Genomic DNA, 22,304 nt, shown 5'->3' on the forward strand with positions numbered 1-22,304 from the left:
GGGGCTGGTTCAAAAAGACTTTAGCAGACCCATCAAGACAGAGATTCGCATAAGTGGATTCCTCTGGGTAAAAAGGGTCTTTAACCATTCACATACAAATTCAATTGTTGACATACCCAATCCTCTGAGGAACCAAATCTCAGCCAAAAGGTTCCCCAGCCAATATTTTGGCCTCTCCAAACAAAGCATCAATATTTAACGATCTTTCTTTTGTCCTTTCCCTTGTATCTGGTAATTTCCTCCCAGTCCTCAAGTCGACTCCCTAATGGGATGTGGACTGGAATTCCCTGACTAAGGTCCTGACACTCAGTTTGGGACTGTGATTTCCCCATCTTACTTAGTTCCCAAACTAAGTTCAGCAGTTTCTCAGCAGCCTCCCTTGCAGTTCTTTAACACTGGAGCCGGTCCCAGTCCAGCACTCAACTAAATTTAGCAAGGGTTATTCCCTCGGATTCCCTAAAACTCAGCCAATAAGACCCCCAAAGTATTCCAAGTCACACGTTGTGGATTCTAAACTGCGCCGGCCAAGTCAGGACATTCGTTTCTTCCAAATTATTAGTTTCTGTACATCACCGAGTCCACCTGATTGACTTGGAGACCACTGGAAAAATTCTTCCCTGGGCGCCCACCTCCGCTCAACGTGCGCACCCGTCTCCCCAAAAGACACCAATCCCGGATGACCCCCCCCCCAAACTGTTTAGTGCAATTGCACCTACCCAAACTGACTACTCAGGAGTCGCTCCAAATGATACACAGAAAGAATTTATTAGAACCTCGAGAAGCGGATCGTCCTGGCCTGTGGGCCCAAAAGGACAGCAAGGATACCCACAGGAGGAGAGTCATTTACTTAAAGATGCTTACAGCTTTTATACATTTCAGACAAAGAACCCCCAAAATCCCACCCTCTACAGGCTGTGATTGGTTACATAAACCTTTATCTCCCTATTTGGTCAGTGGAATGCAGTGAAAAAGGTGATATACAGCTTCAGAGGTAATTCCTTCTTTGGACAATGGAATGCAGTCCAAGTCTCATCTAAAATCATGTGACTGGGGCCTATAGGCCTGAGCTACTTTAGTTAACAGTCTCTGATTAATATGTGCTTAATCTGTAAGTTCTTCACCTTTCCACACAAAAGAGACCTGAGAAATAAGGGTCACAAGTAGGCATGTGTCTGCTCAGTTAGTTGTGTTAGCCCAGACACCTCAGTGTCAAAAAACATGACAAGAACTTCAGTGCTTACACTGAAAATTTTGAGATACCTCTTGGAGTCTCTGAGGATTTCTTTATAAGTTTCTCTGTCTCTCCAATTTCAAAAGCAAATTATCTAGGATTTAATGTTCTGCATACACACACACACACAGAGGAAAAAGTTCTTTTTTTTTTTTACATTCAATAAGCAATTTTTTCATTATACTTTTTTTATTTTCAAGATATATATCTTGAGTATATATATATATATATATATATATATATATATGTCAAGCCCCCTTATTTCTAGGACAACAGGACTCGAACCTATACCAAAGAACTCGAAACTCTTTGTGCTCCCATTACACCACATCCTAGTAAGGTCAGCTAAATAAGCTATCAGGCCCATACCCCGAAAATGTTGATTCACACCCTTCCCATACTAATGTCCCCCTATGTACTCATCATTTTAACCCTAAGCCTCTTAATCTGAACCTGCCTAATCCTTTTCAGCAATCACTGATTCACAGCCTGAATAGGATTAGAAATCAACACACTAGCTATCATCCCCATAATAACCGCCCCAAACAACCCAGGAGCCACCGAAGCAGCCACAAAATACTTCCTTACACAAGCCACCGCCTCTATGATAATAATATTCGCCATCATCTATAATGCATGATCAACGAACCAATGAGCCCTGTTTCAACTCTCAGACAATTGAGCCTCTCTTTCAATAACTTTAGCCCTAGCTATCAAGCTAGGCCTTGCCCCCTTCCACTTCTGAGTACCAGAAGTAACACAAGGGATCCCACTCCTAACTGGAATAATCCTTTTAACATGACAAAAATTTGCCCCTACAGCTATCCTTTTCCAAATTGCCCCACACCTCAATATAAAAATCCTCATCACCCTAGCAATTCTATCCACCATTGTAGGAGGTTGAGGTGGCCTTAACCAAACCCACCTACGAAAAATTCTAGCCTACTCCTCCATTGCCCACATAGGCTGAATAGTAATCATCGTACAAATTAACCTGACCCTAACCATCCTAACCCTTACTATCTAGCTACTCTAACCACATTCCTAACCCTCAACCTATCAAACACCACCAAATTCAAATCCCTAGGAGGTCTATGAAATAAATCAACCACAGCAACCATCATCATCCTTCTTACCCTCCTATCCCTAGGAGGCCTACCACCTCTCACCTGCTTCATACCCAAATGACTCGTCTTAGAAGAACTAATTAACAATGGCAACATCATAACAGCCACAATAGCCCTTTCAGCCCTACTAAACCTTTTTATCTATATACGACTCATCTATGCATCCAGCCTTAACATATTTCCATCCACCAATAATTCCAAAATACAATGATATAATAACAATACAAACTACTATACTAATTCCAACAACTACAGTCATCTCTGCCCTCCTATTCCCCCTAACCCCACTATTCATCACACTCTTGTAACTAAGAACTACAAGACTTTATCTCGCATCAATCGAAAGCAAATCGAACACTTTAATTAAGCTAAATTCTCCAGACAAGCCCCAGCAGCACTTAAGCTACTTCTTCGAATTTGCAATTCAACATAATATATACTTCAGAGCCCATTTAAAGGCGTAGGTTCAAACTAGACCAAGCCTTAAGCAGGTGTTAAATCACCTAGCCTTTGAAGACATCCAGAGACTCCCCGCCTTGTAAGAAAGAAAAGGCGGGGAGTCCCGGGGCAGTCTCAATAAACTGCCTTTACCTTTAAACTGGAGGGTATCTATCCCCCTACTTCTTAGTTAACAGCTAAGCGCCTCAACATTTGGCTTCAATTTATTACTCTGGTAAAAAAGAGATTCTATCTCTGTCTTTGAATTTACAGTTCAATGCTTACCCTCAGCCATTTTACCTACGTTCATTACTCGATGACTTTTCTCTACAAACCATAAAGACATCGGAACTCTTTATTTACTATTCGGCGCCTGAGCAGGCATAATTGGCACAGCCCTAAACCTCCTAATCCGAGCAGAACTTGGCCAACCAGGCACTCTGATCGGTGATGACCAGATCTACAACGTTATCGTAACAGCCCAAGCCTTTGTAATAATTTTCTTTATAATTATACCCATTATAATTGGAGGCTTCGGTAACTGACTAGTACCCCTAATAATTGGGGCTCCTGATATAGCATTCCCCCGAATAAACAATATGAGTTTCTGACTGCTACCACCATCATTCCTTCTCCTTTTAGCATCTTCAACAGTTGAAGCCGGTGCTGGGACCGGATCAACAGTTTACCTGCCTCTAGGAGGCAACCTAGCCCACTCAGGAGCATCTGTAGATCTAGCTATTTTCTCACTCCACCTAGCAAGGATTTCATCCATCTTAGGTGCTATTAATTTTATCACAATAATCATCAACATAACACCCCCTGCAATGTCTCAATATCAAACACCACTGTTTGATCCGTGATAATCACAGCAGTACTACTTCTTCTATCACTACCAGCATTAGCAGCCGGCATCACAATACTATTAACAGACCGTAAGCTCAATACATTTTTCGACCCTGCTGGCGAAGGCGACCCAATTCTATATCAACATTTATTCTGATTCTTTGGTCACCCTGAAGTATATATTCTAATTCTACCAGGATTTGGGATTATTTCTCATATTGTCACATACTACGCAGGTAAAAAAGAACCTTTCGGCTACATAGGAATAGTCTGAGCAATAATATCCATTGGCTTCCTAGGCTTCATTGTATGAGCACACCACATATTTACTGTTGGACTAGATGTTAATACACGAGCATATTTCACATCAGCTATAATAATTATCGCAATCCCTACAGGCGTTAAAGTATTTAGCTGACTGGCCACGCTACACAGAAGTAACATTAAATGATCTCCAGCAAGATTGTGAATCTTGGGTTTCATTTTCCTCTTTACAATCGGACGTTTAACAGGAATCGTGTTAGCCAACTCATCCCTAGATATTGTTCTTCACGACACATACTATGTAGTAGCCCACTTCCATTACGTCCTATCCATAGGTGCCGTTTTTGCAATTATAGGAGGCTTCGTGCACTGATTCCCACTCTTCACAGGCTATATACTAAACAACATATGAGCAAAAATTCACTTTTTCCATTATATTCGTAGGCGTCAATATGACCTTTTTCCCACAGCATTTCCTAGGACTTCATTTGCAAAACCTTTTGTTCCACCTTTTCCCCTCCTTCCCCTCGCCCCCTCCCCCAGATGGCAGGTTGACCAATACATGTTAAAAATATTAAAGTATAAGTTAAATACAATATATGTACACATGTCCATATAGTTATTTTGCTGTACAAAAAACAATTAGACGGGAATATTGTACAATTAGCCTGTGAAGGAAATCAAAAATGCAGGTGGACAGAAATAGAGGGATTGGGAATTCTATATAGTGGTTCTTAGTCATCTCCCAGAGTCCTTTCGCTGGGTGTAGCTGGTTCAGTTCATTACTGCTCTATTGGAACTGATTTAGTTCATCTGATTGCTGGAGATGGCCATGTCCATCAGAATTGATCATCATATAGTATTGTTGAAGTATATAATAATCTCCTGGTCCTGCTCATTTCACTCAGAATCAGTTCATGTAAGTCACTCCAGGCCTTTCTGAAATCATTCTGTTGGTCATTTCTTACAGAACAATAATATTCCATAATATTCATATACCACAATTTATTCAGCCATTCTCCAATTGATGGGCAACTACTCAGTTTCCAGTTTCTGGCCATTACAAAGAGGGCTGCCATAAATATTCTTGTACATACAGGTTCCTTTCCCTTCTTTAAAATCTCTTTGGGATATAAGCCCAGGAGTAACACTGCTGGTTCAAAGGGTATGCACAGTTTGATAACTTTTTGAGCATAGCTCCAAATCACTCTCCAGAATGGCTGGATGTAATCACAATTCCACCAACAATGTATCAGTATCCCAATTTTCCCACATCCCCTCCAACATTTCCCATTATCTTTCCCTGTCATTCTAACCAATCAGACAGGTGTGTAGTGGTATCTCATAGTTGTCTTAATTTGCACCCGAAGAAAATGTTGTAAGAAGTTTTAAGATCCTGGCTAGCCACTGTGCAAATAAATCAACAAAGAATGGCCACATATCGCACATTTTCACATATGACATTTATAAATATAGAGAGGAGAGGAAAGATGTTTACATATGTACACCTATAAAATAATATATATAAAATGTCACTTTGGTGGGGGAGAGGGGGAGAGTCACTTCTCCAGATCCAGTTGGATTAGAGAGGGTTCACAGGCAGGCTTACAAAAAGCATTTGGGTGTAAGTGCAAATAGGTCATCCAATGTTTTTTCAGAAAAGACAAAAGATACTCAATGTTATAAAGAGCTTTAGCATAACTAATTACAGTTGGAGAAAGAAAACTGCTAGCATGACTAATTACAATTGGAGAAAGAAAACTGCACCTTCTTTATAACAAATAGTAATAATCAGATATGAGATTAACTTTTGTTAATCCCCTTAGTACTACCTTAAAGAATATGAGGATGCCTTTTTAGGAACTATTAAAAATCCTGGGAATGGTTTTGTGCTTTTTTGGATTGGGTTTTTTTTTGTTTGTTTGTTTGTTTGTTTTTTTGGTTAACAGGAAGGTGGGGAGGAAAAGGAGACATTGAAGAAGACCACCCATTCTGTGTTGCATAGCATAAGAAAGAAATATAACTATAGCAAATGTAAAACCACAACAAAAGTTTTCTTTCTAACCAGATGTTTCTGCCTAGGTCAAGGTAGGGGAAAAAACTCTCTCCCCTTTGGATTAGGCTTCCCTTCATTCTGCATTATTCCTAACATTCAGGGACAAATTTAGGTTATGCATTTGTCCGGTTCCAACTATTTTGGTTATCATCAAGAGGGAATAAAACAACTACACACCTGTCAGATTGGCTAAGATGACAGGAAAAAATAATGATGATTGTTGGAGGGGATGCGGGAAAACTGGGACATTGATGCATTGTTGGTGGAGTTGTGAACGAATCCAACCATTTTGGAGAGCAATCTGGAATTATGCCCAAAAAGTTATCAAACTCTGCATACCCTTTGATCCAGCAGTGTTACTACTGGGATTATATCCCAAAGAGGTTATAAAGAAGGGAAAGGGACCTGTATGTCCACGAATGTTTGTGGCAGCCCTTTTTGTAGTAGCTAGAAACTGGAAACTGAATGGATGTCCATCAGTTGGAGAATGGCTGAATAAATTGTGGTATATGAATATTATGGAATATTACTGTTCTGTAAGAAATGACCAACAGGATGATTTCAGAAAGGCCTGGAGAATTTCACAAACTGAGTGAGGAAATAGCAGGACCAAGATATTAATTATTCAACAAAATCTTATGATGACCAGATCAATGGACCCGGATCCTCGCAACAAATCAACCAAATCATTTCCAATGGAGCATAATGAACTGAACCAACCCAGAAAAAGAATTTGGGGATGATAAAACCATTACATTGAATTTAACTATATTTTGCCACCTGCATTTTGTTTCCTTCCGTTTGTAAATATTTCAAAGTCTGATTCTTTTTGTACAGCAAAATAACTTTTGGTCATTTATTATTATTTTTCTAATTTATATTTAATGTCTTAACATCACTGGTCTCCGCTCTGGGATGGGGAAAAGAGGGGAAAAATTGGAACAAGAGGTTTCAATTTAATCTGTAAAGTTACCATCATATATCCTTAAATAAAAACTATTAAATACAAAAATAAAAAAGAAATAAAAAATTACTTCCTTCCCTCCCACGGTGGAAAGGAAACAATAATAAGGAATTCCCATTAAGAAGGAAGAACTATGGACTAAGTTTAATTATTTCCCTTGAATCCCCAGTCGAGTTCTTCCTGTCTCAGTTTTCCTGGCTGGCCATCCACTTCCTTCCAATTCTGAACCTCTCCTCTGTTGTCCTTGGCTATATTTGTATCTCATCTAATCCTTGCTTATCATTCCCGATCCTCTGCTTCTCCCCACCCACATTGAAAGCAAGAGGGTCCCAGCCAATTGGGATGCACAATATTAAGACCTAAGTCATTCCTGCTCCCTTCCCCTTCTTCATCCTTTTGGCTCACAGGCTTCTCTGAGAAAATTCCCCTAAGGTCAAAGACGTGAAAATATTGTGGGTCCCCGAAGCCATGGTAGTGACTCTGGGGACTTTTTGAGATCAGACTTTGTACGTTTGTCTATAGTGGAATATATCTGCAGTAGGGAAGTGAGATTGGGGAAGGTTGGGACCAAGCTGACAAAGGACTTCAGGGTTTGGGATATTTGCTCTGGAATTCATTGGTGATCAGTGGACTGATTGAATTTGTAAGTGACTCAGTGAAAACCTGAGAAAAGAAAGACTTTTAAGGGTAAATGGAAATAGGAAATAAAAGCAGTTCCATCCTTACTCTACACCCCTAACCCTCTTTATCCTCGTTTTCTATTTCGCATTCCACCACCCATCTCACAAATTCTCCTTTGATTTTATTCATTTTTTATATTTTTTTTGGGATTTGACAAAAGGAACTATGCTTGCTTGGTGCAGCTGAAAAGGGTGGTTCCCTTCGTCATAAAGGAGGCCTCTATGAACCCCATTTCCCTTCTAGGCAAAAGAGAGAGGTTCTCAAATTCCCAAGGTTCCTTCCGTTCCGATATTCTAGGCCAATAATTGATAAGGAAAATAAGCTCAAAATTTATGAGGCACAGAGGGAGAATGGAATGTGGCTGTCCATGATTTGGTGAATTGGTGGAAAAAGTTTCCATCTCAAGGGCCTTCTCCTTTATAGTACAAGCATCCTGTGGCTGTCGGGATTGAAAATTGAATCCTATTGTTCAAGACTACATCAATTCCCTAGGCTCTTCTTTCTGGGGCTGATGGGCGTAGAGGGAAAAAACCCCAACCCCCAATGCATTGACCACCCAACTCCACCCAAAGAGGTGGCGGTCCATCAGTGAACGACCCTCCTCCCTCTCACCCCAAATCCCAGGGGTCTAAAGGGAATAATTTTTCATTCACAAAACAATCAGGGTTTTTCCATTCCAAGAGTTCCCATAATTGGGAACTTTCTTTTCTTAGGAAATCTTTGGGGATCTTTTCTCATCTGTCCTTCTGGCATTCTCACTTTCCCCCTCCCCCCATCACAGAAAGCAGGTGATAGGCTTTTGGTTCAGTTAACCTTATAAAGGTTCTTTTTTCCATATTCCACCCATCCTCTGGAGAAGAGTCTGGCCTTAGGTTGGGGACAAACTCCCATTAACTTCCCTTTACCCAACCTCTAATTCCCTGGGATGGGCTAAAGCCCTAGAAGGTGGGGCAGTTCTACAGGTCAATGGAACTGGTCCAGGCAAAGATCCTGATTCTTTAAGGGAGAGGTCCTTCACCAATATTTCAGAGTTCTGGTGTCCCCAGACTCAGCAACACTATGTATCCAGCTGTACTCTTTCTGCTACTTGGTAACTACGGCTTTGGTTTTGTTGTGGGGCGGGGTGGCTTATTGATTGAGATGGTTTCATTAAATGCTCAAATCCCTGAATGGTCTTTGGGCTTAGGAAAAATAGGTTGTTCAGCTTCAAAATGTTTTTTAAAAGAGAAATGCATAATAATACTAAGTCACCTATTTTGCCCTTTGAAAAATTTGATCTTCAGTTTGAGGATCAATGCATAAACAGGTAATTTATGGGAAAGATTAAATTTTATGTTTTCTTGGGTGTCTCTTCAGGCCTTCTATCCATCCCAGGAAAGACACAATATGAGGTAAGATTTTTTTCAGAAAGATGCAGTTTCAAAGGGGAGGTATTCAACCTGGCTCCCTTCGAGCCAAAATCCTTCTTCTGAAAAATGGAAATGGAATGTTCTTTTTTCTCCCCAGCCTTCACTTCTACCTTCAAGACGAAATCCGAGAAGAGGTAAAGAAAGTGCAGAGGAACAAACTCTACCCTCTGGTTTGGGATTCATTGGTTTTCTTTGCAACAATGTATGGGGTGGTTGTGGGGGTGAAATGGAACCAGTTCTGCTGGTCTCTTTCCAGAATGTGGTCGACCTCTTCGACAGGACCGCATTGTGGGCCCGCTCTGATCCCACCTCTTAAAGTGGCCTTTTAAGTAAGTGTCCACAGATTTGGTAGGCAAATTGGCGGTTCCTCACCAGTGGGTTGTCTCTGCAGCTCATTGTTTCTATTCCAGTAATAAAAATCAATACATTTCTGTTTTCCACACTTATTAGTTTATTAAATTAGAATGGATAAAATTTTGATGGGTCTGTAGTGGACCATGTTTACCCATAGAGAATTTCAGTTAAGGTTGATTTAATTTAGAAATATATTTAATTTTAAATTTAATAACCAAATTATAAAGTTTGGTGTTTCTCCTAATTGTTTTGTTAATTTAAAAAATGTTTTTCCTTTCTATAATTATTGAAATTTCTTTTAAATGTACCAATTTGACTTTTCTAATTCTTTTTCAGCAAATTTTTCTCTTTCCCCCAGGAATTTATGTTGTGTGGGTGTCCTTTTTGTTTTAATGAAAATAAAGTGTATGCTGGATGCATGATAGTAAAGTGTGATATTTTTTATAGAAAGAGTGAATGGAAATGAATTGTTTAGTTTCTATCCTGTCACTTCAAGGTATGTGGATTTGTTTGTGGAATCAAGTTTCCCTATGGGTTTGGGGGTTGGGGAAATGTCAAGAGAAAGGTAGTTTAAGAGGAGAAAAAAGTTTTTTTTTTTTGTGTTTTTTTTTTATTATTATTATTTTTTTTTTAATAATTTTTTTTAAAAGAAATGGGGTAATTTTTCAAATTTCCCTTTCCTTCTGTTCATTTTTTGCCTCCCTCCCTACCTTCCCCAAGATGGCAAGGTCCTATACATTTAAAAGATTAGGAACTTTTGGATAAATATTGTGCAGAATGAAGTTTTTGTTGCCAAGGAGTTGGATTTAGAAGGTATAAATAATGGGAAGAAGAAAAAATGAAAAGTTTAATAATTTTGTGTTTTTTTTGGTGTAGTGTTTTGTCCATCCTTGATAAGAAATAAGTTGATTTTGTTTTTGTTGAAGAAATACTTTATCAGAATATTCCTCAAAGTACGTTTTGGGTATATAATGATTTTGGTTCTTATTTTGTCAGATCAGTTCATTAAGCCACCAACCTCTCTTTATTAGTCCCTTGGTCATTGAAAAAGTTTTAATGTTTTAATTCTGGGTATTTTTTGGTCCTGGTTTTTTGCTTTATAAATTTATTCCCTTTCAAATTACCCATATTAAACTTCCAACCATTGTATTTGGGATAAGTCAAATAAAGAGCGACAGTTATTGTATTTAAAGGATTATGGAAGAACGAAATGGATATTTTTTTACCCGAAGCTCCAGTGGCTTGATTGCAATGGAATAAATCTTACCCAAAGAATGTCAATGTTCATAATAAATTTTTAATTTTACTGGGAAAATATTACCCTTATGTGGGCCCAAAAAGAAGGGAAAAGGGCCTGCGTAAAATGGGGACCTTCCTCTCTTCATCCACTGCCCTTATACTTTAAATAGTTTTAAAACCTTTGCCTACCCCAATGGTCTTTATTATGTCTCCTATGGGTTTTAATTTGATTTTAGATATAAAGTATTTTTTTTTTAATTTTATTTTTATTATAGATTTTTATTGATAAAACATAATGTACAGATAATTTTTCAAAGGATTTTGAAAAACTTTTGTTCCAACTTTTTCCCTCCTTTTTCCTCCTTAGATGGGGTATCTACAAAATTTGTTAAATATTATTTACAATAAATATAATATGTAATGCTTGCTGCACAAGAAGAATTATCAAGTATGTTCCTTATGCAATGTATGGTGTCCTAGGCAGGGTGGGAAAGGGTGGTATAAGTCAGGATTATAAGAAGTGGGTTAAAGGGTACCAGAATCATATTTTTCAAATTTAAAAAATATTTCCCTCTTGCATTTTCCCCTTTTCCCCAAATTATTTAAGTTTCCTTTTAGTGGTTTAAGTGTTACCACATAAAGGTGTTTTGTTTTCACTATGGATGTTCCCTCCTCCAATAGTTATTCAGGCCAGTGGTGTGCTAACTTGGGCATTATTACTTTCCCAAGGGGACTCTGGAGGCCCACTTGTTTGGAGGAAAAGGAGTGGTTCTGGTGGAATCCCAGTTTTGGTCATGGATGTGAAGGAGGGGGCGGAATTTTACTGTGGTGGCCCAAGCTGGATGGGGCAGTGGAAGGCAGTTTCCTAAAATGAGATTTTAAATGGACTATGATTCTGTGACTAATGGTGTTGTATCTTCCTTTTGAAATGGTATTCAGTCATACAAAGACAGTAAATTTGGCCCTGGGTGGGAGGTAGGGAGGATGAGTTTGATGGCCACTTAGTAGCCTTGGGGGTCTAACAGATACTCATTGTGTAGCCAGGTAGGTTTCTTTTTGGGTGGCGGTGGGGGAATTAGAGACTAGCCATTTTCTTAATTTGAAAAATAAAACTGTCCCTCTTAACAGGTGGATCCAATGTCCCGTCTACAGGTTAAATGGGAAGAAACCTTGGTCCCCGGGCCGGTTCAGGCTGGTGCAGATTATTACCCATGGGATCCCCTGGTCTTGCATAGAGACTTGGGGAAATGTGCTTCCTGCCAGTCTGTCTCAATTCTTTTCAAAGATTCCCTTTGGGTGCTAAGCTGGGAAGATTTGTAAACCAGGGTGAGCAAAGGGATCCAATTCCTAAAATAAAATTTTGGGTCAAGTCCTCTAAAAGAATGGATTTTTGGAGGATGGAGCTTTGGTTGTTTCATATGAGATATTGTTGTTTTGTTTCTGATGGGTCTCCATTCTATTCCCAAGTCCCCATGACAGTACCTGTGTTCATCTTGACCCCAAAAGACTGCCCCTATCTCAACGAGCTCACCCTACCTCTGGGAACCTTCTGTGTAGCATATGGCAAGAAAAGACTAGACAGATAATATGAATGGCTGGAATTCAAATGGGGGGAAAGGATTGGGGCTTGATGAAGGACCAGGGGTGGGTGGGGGTGGGATGTAAACCTTCCTTGTCCTTCCTAATCTCATCCAACCTCCAGAAGTCCTAATGCTTTTCATTCTTTCTGGGTTGACTTGGGCTCATCTCTCATATGCCAACAGGGACCCCGGAGCTTGGGTTTTAAGGGAAGCCAAGAACTTTTGCTCAGTGGGGACCCAAGGGGATTCAGACTGGGGTGCCCCTTTGTTTTAGAGGCTCAAACCTTGAACAGTCCAGAAGCAGAGCCTGAACTGTTCCTACTGCCAGGGAGAGGAAAACGTCCTCTTTCTCTATTTAAATAAGTCCAAATGGGCCTCCGGAATGCCAAACCGTTCCATGCTGAAACCCTCGAAATCATCAAGAAGGGTGACAATGGTGATGACAAACTGGTGTCTAATTGGACTTGGATTCCAAGTTTTGATAATTTGACCAAGTCCTGGGGTAGAATAATAGTTAATAAACACAGTCTAACTTTCCAGGAGCTTCATGCCTGATGCCTGTGGGGAGAGTTGGGAAATTATCAAAGGAATATTAGGAATTGGGTGCAGGGGGAAGAAAAAGCCAGTCAGAGGGGCCAAAACTGGTTTTAAATGAGAGGTCTTTTAAACTTCAAAAAATGGTCCCAGCAAAGGGAATCACAAACTGAGGGAAAACCTAGAGGAGGTCAGTGTAGGGGCCCAAAGCTGTTTATTTTTTTTTTTTTTTTTAATATAACTTTTTTGACAGAACCATGCCAGGGTAATTTTTTTACATTTCCCTTGCCTACCTTTCCGTTTTTTCCTCCACCTCCCCTCCCTAGATGGCAACGTCTTATATTTGAATATGTCTGTATATCCGATACAATGTATGTTGCGATCCAAAGGTTTTTTGGGGGAGAATTGGATTCAGAAGGTGAAATAACCGGAAGAAAAAAAAAAATAAACAATTTATTCATTTCCCAGTGTTTTTCTTTGGCTGTAGCTCTTCTTCCATCATTGATCAATTGAAACTGAATTAGGTCTCTTTTCAAAAAACCACTTCCATCAGATTACATCTTCTTTGTATCGTTGTTGAGTATATAATGATCCTTGACTGCTCATTTCCTTAATCAGTTCATATAATTCTCCAAGCTTTTTAATTCATCCTGTTCGTCATTTCTTACGAACAATAATATTCCTAACATTCATATACCAAAATTTCCAACCATTCTAACTGTGGGCATCCCTCAGTTTCCAGCTTCTAGCCACTACAAACAGGGCTGCCAAAACATTTGGCAATACTGGTCCCTTTCCCTTCTTTAGTATTCCTTGGGGTATTTGGTGAAACACTGCTGGATCAAATTGAATTTATAACTTTTGGGCATAATTCAGATTGCTCTCCAGAGTGGTTGGATTTGTTCCAAGCCCACCAACAATGTTCAGTGTCCCAGTTTTCCCACCCTCAACAATCATCATTATTTTCCTGTCATCTTAGCCAATCCCCGGGGTGTTGTGGTATCTCAAGTTGTCTTAATTTGCTTCTCGATTAATAAGTTTGGAACACTTTCATATTAGTGGAAGTTTCAATTTCATCATCAAAATTTCTTTCATATCCTTTGACCATTTATCAATTGGAGAATGGCTTGGTTTCTTATAAATTGATTAATTTTACATTTTGAAATGGACATTTATCAGAACCTTTAACTTGAAGATGATTTCCCAGTTTTTTTCCCTTCTAATCTTTTTACATTAGTTTGTTTGTACGAAGCTTTTTAATTTGATGTAATCAAAATTTTCTATTTTTGATCAATAATGGTCTCTAGTTGTCTTCAGTCACAAATTTCTTCCTCTTCCACAAGTCTGAGAGATAAACTATCCTATGTTCCTCCAATTTGTTTATAATCTCGTTCTTTATTTCTAAATCATGGACCCATTTTGATCTTTTCTTGGTATACGGTGTTAAGTGTGGGTCCATGCTTAATTTCTAAGGCTAGTTTATTCTGAGGCCCTAGGGGTGTTGACTACAGAGCTGCTCAACCCTCACCCTCAACACACTACAAGTGCCCCAAGTTTGAGTCAAAGACCAGAGCTAGAAGAGAAATATGTAGCTGATAAAGTGGCAACTACCTTTCATTCCTGCCTTCACTGGACAGAGTGTGTCCAAGGTGAGCTGAGTGTTTGTCATATGCAGCATTCAGTATGTGTCTCAACCAGGTTGATTTCCCACGAAATGAATAGAGTAGATCTAGCTCTTCCCTTGAACAAAATTAGCAACTTCTGATGACCCTGTCAGAGGGGAAATTGCACCTCTACCCCATCTTGGTAGCTAAGAGATATCCTATCTTGAAATAATTACCTGGCAAACACTAAGTCTGCCCCTTCTTTTTTTTTTTTTTTCTTTTTTTTTTTATAATTATATCTTTTTATTGACAGAACCCATGCCTGGGTAAGTTTTTTACATCATCCCTTGCACTTACTTTTTATTTTCCTCCCTCCTCCCCCCCCCCCCACAGGAAGCCTTTCCTATTTAAATATATCACAGTATATCCTAGATATAATACATGTGTGCAGAACCAAACAGTTTTCTTGTTGGACAGGAAAAATTGGATTCAGAAGATAAAAATAACCTGGGAAGAAAAACAAAAATGCAAAGTTTGCATTCATTTCCCAGTGTTCTTTCTTTGGGTGTAGCTACTTCTGTCCATCATTGATCAATTGGAACTGAATTGGAGAATCTCTTTGTTGAAAAAATCCACTTCCATCAAAATACATCCTCATACAGTATTATTGTTGAAGTATATAATGATATCCTGGTTCTGCTTTATGTGACCCTGGACAAGATTAACCCTGTTTTGTGTTAGACTACCTGCCATCTAGGGGAGGGGATGGAGGGAAGGAAGGGAGAAGTTGGAAGAGAAGGTTTTGCATTTGTCAATATTGGAAAATATGCATATGTTTTGTAAATAAAAATTAAAAAATGAAAAGATTAACCCTGTTTACCTCATTTGTAAATTGATTCAGAAGGAAAAGCAAGAACTATTCCAGTATCCCTGCCAAGAAATCCCAAATGGAGTCAATAAAAATCAGATACAACTGAAAAAAGGACTTCTTTCTAAGCATTTCTGATGAAATCTCTGATCAGAGCTGAATAGGAACTTTGAAATACAAACAGCAGTCCAAAGAAATCTAAACAAATTTATCTGAACAACAAGAAGCTGTATGATGTTGTAAGTGCTAACATTCTAATGAGAAGAGACACAAGTGTTCTTTCAGAATCTATCTTTAAAAGGCATTAAGAAGTTAAAAGCAAAAGAAAATTCATTCTCTTCTGGAAAAAAGGGACAAATACAGACAGGTGAGAAAGATAAAAGGAAGAATACACTAATATGGAAGGGAAGAAAAGGATGGAACTTGAAATTTCTTATAATTGGGATGCATGAGTAAAAGAAGATAAAAATGTTGAGCAAGTGGTGATGTAGGTAGCATCAGACAAATCTTTCTCATCTTTTTTTTTTTAATTTTTTAATTTAAAATTTTTAATTATTTTTTTCGGGAAGCAATTGTGATTAAATGACTTACCGAGAGTCCCACAGCTAGTGTTAAATGTCTCAGGCTGTATTGGAACTCAGGTCTTCCTGACTTTAAGGCCAGTGTTCTATCCATTATGGCATCTAGCTGCCCCCAAATTTTATTTCTTTGAGACATTCTTAAAAATAAGTATAGCTTCTTTTCTTTTTTTCTTTTTTGCTTTATTTCCTCTCTCTTATCTTAATGGAACAAAGGACTGAACATTTTGAAACACCCTATTACAAGAATTAGCTCACCCCTCCCTGCTCACCTGCAGAAGGCATGACTGCCCAGCAACAATCTCTATAGAAACAGATTGTTTGCCATTCTCTCACTATGGCCTCAAATCCACATCGTTATAGCAACTGGAGTTTCTTGCATCATCTGGGGTGCCGGTTCCAAGTGTAATTCTAACTACAGTGTGTTCCCTTTATCCAGCACTGTTTCTACGGTCTGGATCCAAAGAAACATGAAAGGGAAAAAGTTTCTAGTAGCTCTTTTTGGTTAAGAACTGAAAATGGTAGATGCCCATCCGGGGATGGCTGGATAAGTTATGTCTGTTATATGAAAGTAATGAAATATGATTTATAAAAATGAACAAGCTGGTTTTAGAAAGGCCTGGAAAGGCTAAGTAGCCCAGTGGATAGAGAACCAGCCCTGAAGTCAGGAGGATCTGAGTTCAAATTTGATCTCAGACACTTAACACTTCCTAGCTTGTGACCCTGGGCAAGTCACTTTACCCCATTTACTTCAGAAAAAAAAAAAAAAAAAAAAGAAAGAAAGAAAAGAAAGGCCTGGAAAGATTTACATGTACTAATGCTGTGCAAAACAAGCAGAATCAGGAAAACATCATACACAGCAACAGCAAGATTGTCTGACGATCAAGTATGAGAGATTTGGTTCTTCCCAATGGTTCAGTGATCCAATGCAATTTCAATAAACTTTGGATGCAAAAAGAACTTCTACAGACTGAGAGAGAACTATGGAGACTGAACGTAAATCAACACATGCAGTTTACTTTTTTTTTCCTTCTGGTTTTGTTTTTTATATGTGTGTGTGTGTGTATGTTCTCCTGGTTCTTCCCTTTTGTTCTGATTTATCTCTCCATATGGTTCATATATGACTCATATGGAAATACATGAAAAAATGAACGTACATATATTAAAAAAAAGTTATTTTACATTTAATTAAGGAAAATTTAAATTAATTTAATTAAATTAATTAATTAATTAAATTTAATTAATTTAATTTAATTTAATTTAATTAAGGAAAATTAAAAAAAAAAGAAAGAAAGAATATGATACAGCTAAAATACTCTAAAAATTCACCTAGATTATTGATAAAGGAAATACCAAAGTGATAAATATGTTGACTTACAGCATGACCAATTTATGTGCTTTGTTGTAGACCTGGAGATTAATGGTCAACACAGGTTTTGTTTTCTGGGTTGCTGCAGTTGTGTGTGTGTGTGTGGGGCATTTTGTGTTTTTCGTTTTTTTAAATTTATTTTTAGTTACTTGGCCCCAATGGCAATTGATTTACCATTTTTAGGTCACTTTATTTGCGAGAAGTCTTTTAATTTTTTTTCTTTTTCTATTTTTTTTTGAAAAAATGTCTTTAAACATTATCCCTTCCTCACTTCTGTTCTGACTTTTCCCTCTTCCCTCCCCTCTCCCCGATGGAACGTTTTTAACTTTAAATTGTTACAGTATATCCAGATAAAATTGTGTGGAGACAAACTGTTTCTTTTTGCCGTATGAATTGGATTCAGAAGGTAAAAGTAACCCGGGAAGAAAAACAAAAATGCAAACAGTTTACTTTCATTTCCCAGTGTTCTTTCTTTTTATGTAGTGGCTTCTGTCCATCATTGATCAATTGAAACTGAGTTAGAATCTACTGGTCATCCTGCCATCTAGGGGAGAGGGGGGGGAAAGGGTGAAAAAATTAACAAGAGGTTTGGTTGTTAATGCTTAAAGTTACCCATGTATATATCCTGTAAATAAAAGGCTATTAAATAAAAATAAAAAAAAAATAATAAAAAAAAAAAAAAAGAAACTGAGTTAGATCTTCTCTTTGTCCAAGAAATCCACTTCCAAATATATTAAGTGCTCTTGGATAGGCCGAGCGAATATAATAATGATGACAATATTCCCTAAACTAATCTATTTATTTTGTGCTATACTAATGAGACTCCCAAGAAAATGTTTTTAATGATCTAGAAAAAATAACAACAAAATTCATATGGAAGAACAAAAGGTCGAGTATCTCAAAGGAGTTAATGAAAAAATAAAATAAAATGAAGGTGGCCTAGCTGTACCTGATGTAAAACTATATTATAAAGCAGTAGTCACCAAAATTATTGGGTATTGGCTGAGAAATAGATAATTCATCAGTGAAATAGGTTAGATTCACAAGACAAAATAGTCAACTATAGCAATCTAGTGTTTTTCAAACCCAAAGATCCTAACTTTTAGGATAAGAATTCATTATTTGACAAAAACTGCTGGGAAAACTGGAAAATTTATGGCAGAATTAGGCAGGACCCACCTTAACCTTATCCAAGATAAGATCAAAATGGGTCCAGATTTCATGAACAATATTATAAATTAGGAACAAGGGTAGTTTCCCTCAGACTTGTGGAGGAGGAAGAAATGTGGCCAAAAGAACTGAGATCATTTTGATCACAAAATGAAAAATTTTTAATTAAAAAGCCTTTGTACAAAAACAAAACTAATGCAAACAAGATTAGAAGGAAGCAACAAATTGGGAAAACATTTTCAGGTTAAAAAGTCCTGATAAAGCCCTATTTCCAAAATATATAAGAATTCACTAATTTATAAAAATCAAGATTCTCCAATTGATAAATGGTCAAAGGATTGTAGACAATTTTTGATGATGAAATTGAAACTATTTCCACTCATTGAAAGTGTTCCAAGTTACAAAATCAGAGAAATCAAATTAAGACAATTCGGCCATTACCTTGATTGGCAAGATGGGAAAAAATAATGATGAATGTTGGGGGATGTGGGAAAACTGGGACATGTCGAATCCAACCATTCTGGAGAGAATCTGGAATTATGCCCAAAAGTTATAAACTGTGCTACCTTTATCAACAGTACTACTACTTATTTATACCCCAAAGAGATACTAAAGAAGGGAAGGGGACCCTAAACAAAATCTTAAAGCAACCCCTGTTTGTAGTGGCCAGGAACTGGAAAATGAATGGATGCCCACTTAAATTTGGAAATTTGGGAAGAATGTTATGGAATATTATTGTTCTGTAAGAAATGACCAGCAGGATGAATACAGAGAGGCTTGGAGAGACTTACATGAACTGATGCTGAGTGAAATGAGCAGAACAAAGGAGATCATTATACACTTCAAAAACGACACTGTATGAGGATGTATTCTGATGGAAGTGCATTTCTTCATTGTGTGTTTTCTAAAAGAACCTTGAATAAAAGTAAAGCCAAAATTTGCAATAAGTATTATGTCCTTTTTTTCAAAAGATGACATCATTGTGCTTAATGACAATAAAGAAGATATGGATGCTCTAAAGTATAGAACACCATATCTGGAGTCTGGAAGACTTAAGTTGAAATTCAGCCTCAGACACAGTGTGACCCTGGAATGTCCCTTAACCCTTTGCCTTGGTTTTCACAAAGAACGAAAGAAGGGCAAAACCACTCCTAACATCCTTGCCAAGGAAATTCAATTAGGTCAGAAATAAACACAAAAAGCAAAAAAAAGGAAGAAAGAGAAATGGAGAAATCCAAGTCATACAATTAAATGAAGGGGCAGCTAATGGGGTGGGTGAGACCACTAAATTCAGGAGAAACCTAGTTCAAATTTGGGCCCAAATAAATTCCTGGGAGGTCAAGTTATTTTAACCCCAATTTCCCAAAAGAAAGAAAAGAAAGGGAAAAGAAATCAAGCAGACTTGACTCCCAGCCAATTCAAAAAAATCCCCAACCAAAAGATTAGGTAAAACTGGGTTAAATCTAAGAAAGAAAATTGCCCTCTAAAAAGTCAGGAACAAATGGTTTGAGGAAAAGTTGTAGGTTTGAAACAAAAGAATCCACGAAAAAAACAAGGAAACAGATTATTTTTGACAATACACCCACCACTCTGGGTTTTCCCAGTTTTATTCATATCACACTTTTTTAAAATATATCTTGGTGATTCACTTCTTTCCCAAAAATTTAGTTTCTTTCTTTCTTTTTTTTTTTAAAATTTGTTGCCTATATAAAGAAATGTTAAAATTAGTGGGGAAAAAAGCAAAAAAATTGAAATTCAGTTTTAAACATCTTTGGAGAATTTAAATTCTAAGACCCAAATGTTTTAAAAAATTTTCATTTATTTTATTTAAAATTTTTTATTTAACCTAAAAATTAAAATCTTTAAAAATTTTCCATTATATTTCGAAAAGCTTTAGTTAAAATTAAACATACTAATAAAATAAAAATAAATACATTTTAAGATTAAAGGAATATTCTACGGTTTAGACCACAGCCCCTTTTCTTTTAAATTTTGGGAGTTTCTTTTCTTTTTTTTCTTTTTTCATTTTTTTTTTTTACAATTGCTTTCTGAATCATATTGGAGAAAAAAATAAGCAAAGGAAAAACCTGTGGGGGAAAAAAAACAAGAAAAAAAGTAAATAATTATTGATATAATTAATTTATGGTTAGATGGCATTTTTATCCAAGTCTATTGGGTTGCTTTCCCGGAGTTTTTTTGCAAAAACCCGTTCAATATATTTTTAATAATTTCAAAATTTTAATAATACCTAAAATTGGACTTTGCAATTTACATTTTATTTCTTTTTAAAAGTTGGATTGTTTTTCCTCATTTTTTCTAAACTTTTAAAAAAAGGGATTATATTTTCAATGGATTAAATAAATTAAAAAAATTTTGGGAATCCCTCATCCTAATGCATAGAACAGATTTTCCCATATTTTTTTACCCAGAGTTTCTAAGGAATTTTAGGAAAGAGTTTGCTTTTATTTAAAATAGAGTGAAAACCATAATGAAAGAATTTTGTTTTTCTTTACAAAATACTTCAAACCCTTTAAAAAAGTATTTCTATAATTTGAAATATTTTAAAATGAAAGGGCCCAATGTGCAAAAAGGGTAGTTTTTTTTAAAGGAAATGAAACGAAGGATGCCATCAATTAAATTAAAAAAAGGTAATTAAAATTTTGGAATATTATTTTTTGTGTAAAAATGACCATAGGAGTAAAGGGGGAGAAATTTTTTTTAAAATTTAAATGAGAAAAAAGAAAAATTTTTCCAAAAAGACGAAAGATAGTTTGATGGATTGGGGTTTAAAATGGAATCAAACAGTCCTTTTATGTTAAACATCAAATAAAAGAATTGGGAATTTATTAAACCCAAATTTTCATTTTTTTTATTTTGTTTGGGAATTTTGTTTTTCTTTTTTTTTTAATCAAATTTTTCTTTTGTAAAGTAATTAAAAAGGTAATTATTTTAATTTTTAAAATTTAAATGATTGACTTTCATTAGGGATAGGGAAAAAAAGAAAAATTTAAACGAAGGTTTTGGGGTGTGAAAATTTAAAAACCCAGCTTTTTCAATAAAAGTTTTAAAAAAAAAAAAAAAAAAAAAAAGAAAATATTGAATTAACAAGAAGGGTAGGAAAGATAAAAGAAAAATAATTTAGGGAGAAAAGCAAAAAAAAATAAACATCCCAAATAAAGTTAAGGGAAAAGAACTTTTTCCTTTAATTTAATTTGAAATTTTTTAACTATTAGAAATTATAAAGTTATTATCAGGCAAGAAAAAATATAAATTTTTTAAAAAAAAGTTAGAAAAAAAAAAATTAAAAGAAACAAAAATTGCAATTTTAAATTTTGAAAAATTAAAAATAATAAAATACATTATTTGAAATAAATTTTTTTTTTTTTGTTTTAAAAAATAAAATTTTTTTTTTTGGGGTTTAAAATAATAAATTTTAAAATTTAAATAATTTTTGTAAAATAAGAGGAAGAATTAAATAAAAAGAAAGGAAAAGGGGTAAGGGTTGGGAAAGAAGATTGGGGAAAAATTAGGTGTAAAAGGGCCAAATTTATTTTCACTTCTCTTAAATTTAAAAATTTGCCTTTTTTTTAAAGAAATATGCCCTTTCAACATTTTTTAAATTGCACTACATTAAAAATTTTTGACCTAAACCCCCAGAAAGAAAAGAAAAGAATTTTTTTTAAAGATTTTAAGCTATTTAAATAAAAGTTCTTTTCAATAAACTTTTAATTAAAAGGTTAAATCCCCTTTATTTGTTTTTGTAAAAAAATATGATTTTGTCAAGTTTAGTCACGGAAAATTAAAGATAAAAAATTTTAAATTCCGAAACAATTTATTTAACTTTTTCACCAATAGAATTTGTCAAAGGCTTAAGCTTCCCAAGGCAAAAAATACCAACCTACAGGATGAAATTTTACAAAAATTTTTGTTCAACATTTGGGTCAATTAATTAAAGTTTTGTTTCCCCAAAAAAAAAAAGTCAAAAAAAATGC

Source organism: Sarcophilus harrisii, chromosome 1 (assembly GCF_902635505.1).
Source record: "Sarcophilus harrisii chromosome 1, mSarHar1.11, whole genome shotgun sequence".
NCBI classification, from domain to species: Eukaryota; Metazoa; Chordata; class Mammalia; order Dasyuromorphia; family Dasyuridae; genus Sarcophilus; species Sarcophilus harrisii.